The sequence below is a fragment of the Atta colombica genome, unplaced genomic scaffold (genome assembly GCF_001594045.1).
Source record: "Atta colombica isolate Treedump-2 unplaced genomic scaffold, Acol1.0 scaffold22, whole genome shotgun sequence".
Classification (NCBI taxonomy): domain Eukaryota; kingdom Metazoa; phylum Arthropoda; class Insecta; order Hymenoptera; family Formicidae; genus Atta; species Atta colombica.
In genome coordinates, this window is record NW_017259316.1 from 53,303 (window position 1) to 57,454 (window position 4,152).

Below are 4,152 nucleotides of genomic sequence, written 5' to 3' on the forward strand. Positions count from 1 at the left end.
TGTGTGTGTGTGTGTGTGTGTGTGTGTGTGTGTGTGTGTGTGTGTGTGTACTATATTATATATATATATATATACTAAATACGAAACGCCACTGCAGTCTGAATGTTAAGATGTTGAACTATTATATGTATATATATTCATTTAAATGAATATATAATTTCAAAAATTATAATTGCGTGCCGATATAATTGTCGGACTTTCAACGCAATCTGAAATATTCAATCTGAAATATTAATAAAAAAAAAAAATTCCAAATTTCTTCCAAATTTAATCTTAAAAAACTGTAATAAAACTTATTGCGAAAAATGCTGCCTCGAATCTGGATCTCTTGCATTCCGTGCGAGGCAATATTTTTCGCAATAAGTTTATTTTCTAACAATTCAATGCACTTTCGATTATAAGATAAGTATAACGTGTTCAAAATAAATTATAACATAAGATATGATATAAAATTACATGTACATTCAAGATAAGTATAAATGGACAATATAAGAATATTCACGTAACAATTTTATATTTAGTGCAGTTTATCATATCTGTGCAATTTGTTAAATTGTTTTTACATATTCAAAGTCAAGTTTAATCTTTGGAAATGATTATCAATCTGCTTAATGTTGTTAGACTTTTATTAGTATCTATATATATAAGTTCAATATATCTAACAGAAACACCAATAACTGAAGAAATAGAATTAAAAGAAAATATACAAAAATTATTGCTAGATAGCATTTTTCACTATGATGGATTGGAAGTAACAGAAGAAACCTATCTCGATTATCAAGAACCTTATAAACTACATAATTTTGAAATAATTGAAGATGATAAAAAAGTGGAGTGAAGATAATTTAAATTCTCATTCTCAATGTTCAAATAATGACGTAGATTTTGACAGTTCTTATTAAAGCTGTTGAGTATTAGGAATTGGGACATTAATGAAAAAAATAAAAATAAAAGGAATCGCAAAAAATCAGTGCAAAATAAATTTAGAAGAATTTTGATCTGAACATTAATTAAGACGATGGGAAGAACAATTACATTTAAGTGAAAATCGTATAGAAAAATTATCTTACATCTCCAAATTTACACATAATAAATTTACTGCAATTGTTGAATCAGAATTCATAGTTCATGATATCGATCTATAAAAATGGGCTTTATAAGCTTAAGAAGAAATAGGAAATTTAAACTCTATATTTAAAACATCTCATGGTTGAGTATCAAAATTTAAGAAATCTCACCGAATTGTTTCGAGAAAAATTACGAAATTTGTAACTAAAAGAACAATAGAAGATTCCGTTGAGTTGAATACAGCTAATAATTTTCTAAAAACAGTGAAATCACTTATCGAACAATTCGGATCTGAAAATGTTTTTAATTCTGATCAAAGTGATTTTCAATTGGAAATTCATTCTGGAAGGTCACTGTCTAATGAAGAAATAAAGAAAGTAGAGTGTATTGTGCAATCTATATCATCAACAACATAACATACTCATACACCATACAATCAATAATATCGTGTAATGGAAATTTGCTTTATTTATTGTATTGAAAGAAATTACTGGTATATTTGGATCAAAAGTACAAGAAATCTTATTTACACCAATAAATGTTATTGTAAAAGCATCGAAATCTGATAAAATGATTTCAGATAATTAAATAAATTTCCTTTTACAATACATTTTCAGATACTGTTTTATTATTAAAAAATAAATATAAATTTGTATAAATGAAATAATGTAATGAAATTATAAGTCTTATTTCTGTGATATATTTTATATTTTATTTAAGAATTTCATAACAGTTATAAAATAGTTATTAATTTAATATTTATATTTCTTACAGACCATTTTAAAATGTGATTAGAAGAAGCTTATTTTACAAATATTAGTTCTAATAAGCATTCTTCTTATCGATTTATGGACTGGATTATCTCAATATTATTTCAGATTTAACACCTGCAGGAAAATATATTATTACTATGATTATACTGAAAGACACAACAGAGAAAATACACCTATTAGATGTTTATGGATTTAGAATTTAGAAAAATTTTGCTAAAAGATTTTCAGATATTTTATTATTGGAAAGTAATATAAATTGACATGAACAAAATAATATAATAAAATAATATAATAAAATTACAATCTCTGATACATAATCATCCTCGCAATATCACAATTTATTTAAATATTGGTTTAAAAGTGGTTATACAAACGAAAGACCAGAAGAATTTGAAAATCCAGTAAAATTCAGTAGAATTTAGTTTTGACAAAAGTTTAACAATGTGATATCGAAGGTTGCAATAATATGGCTGTAGTAAAAAGTTCGTGATGCAAGAAATCATTATGTTTAAAACATTTTTTTCATCAAGTATCATTATTGTAATGAGTAAACGATACAAAATAAATTTATTGTGTATAAACATTTACAAATGATTTCATTATTAATTAATTTAATATATATGTTTTGAAATTATTACATAAACGACAAATAACTAAGATATTAAAGCATAAAACTGAAAATAAGAATAATCTTAATAGATATTATAAGGAAGTAATGTACAAAGATGAATAAAAAAGTTTTATTCACTTTAAGGAGAAATAATAAAAATTATTATAACTCTTAACATTATTTATAATTTGTTACAAATAATGTTACAAATATCAATCATGTCAATTTCTTTATTCGTTGATTTATGTATTTTATTGTTTCGATGATAATTACTTTCGCATATGAGCATACTTCCCTTATGAGTTGAATAAAGCTCAGTATTAAATAAAACCCATTTTTACATTTATTATTTTAAAACATGCTTTACACACCTAAAGTATATGCTGAAAACTCTAAAAGATGTGTCATAGAAAGTAAATAAAAAGAAATTGAAGAATTTGAGTCAATAGCGACACACTTGTTTAACACAACAAAAACTTGTGTGTGTGTGTGTGTATATATATGAGCCATTTTTATAACAAATTTGTTGCAAAGTTTACCAGTACACATTGTTTCATAGTTCATTATAATACATTATAATATTATATTCAACTTCCTAACTATGGAAAATAACAAATAAATCAATTTTTTCAAATAAGTATAAGTATTTTTTTTAAGTATTGTATGTATTCATACAATACTTCATCATATATCATAATGTATTCATTAAATAAAGTCCACTAATGTAATTATTATTATTATGACTATTGTTATTTGTGTTGAGGTTTATGCAGAATTTTCAATGCTGCTTCTTTTAAGAAGCTCAAATTGCATTCAAATTGCTAGATTTCCAAAGATTAAAGAGTTAATTGCAGACAAAATAAATTATATAATATAATAATTATATTATATAATTGTAATATTTGAGAGTAGAGTAAATCCTAAGGAATTTTCTTTTTATGCTTAATAATCATTTTAAAACTCATTTTAAAAGATAATGTTTATTATCTTTGTTATTTTTTATTTATTTTTTATTTGGATCTTATTTTATATTCATATGCATGTAATAAGGCCCAATGTTACAGTTTAAAAGTTTTTTTTCATTCATTTATAAATATTCTATATTAACAATATATTTTATTTTTGTGAGTGAATGAAATAAAGATTTAATTCTTACTTAATTTATTCCAATATTCCTATAAATAGAATTTAAAGAAAAATTAATTAGGTGGGCTTTATTCAGCTCAGATACCTTATTCTAATAATTTCGTCATCTTTTATACAAACAAGGCAAATGAGAATCTTTTCCGCGAATGATTACGCAATATTTCATATAGCAGAAAAAAGAAAACTAAAATTGACGCAGTTTTATTGAACAATAAATAAATCAAACATATACATACATTTACATATTTTGTAAAATTTTGTCATTTCTTTCTTTAAAATTTACATTTATATCATTAAAAAAATTCTAAAATAATTAAAAAATATATATTAAGAGGACAATTAAAATGCGCAAAAATGAGTCGATAAATTAAACAAATATTTTTGAAAAATACTAAGATTGGAAAAAAATCGTATGAAAGTTAAGAGATATAACATAGAAAATTTTTCTTTTTTAACAATTTATAATGAAAACTGCCTTTTTTTATTTTTAATAGCATTCAATCTATTTTTTGATAAAGAATCAGTATATTTTTTTATATCATAATATTAATTAAT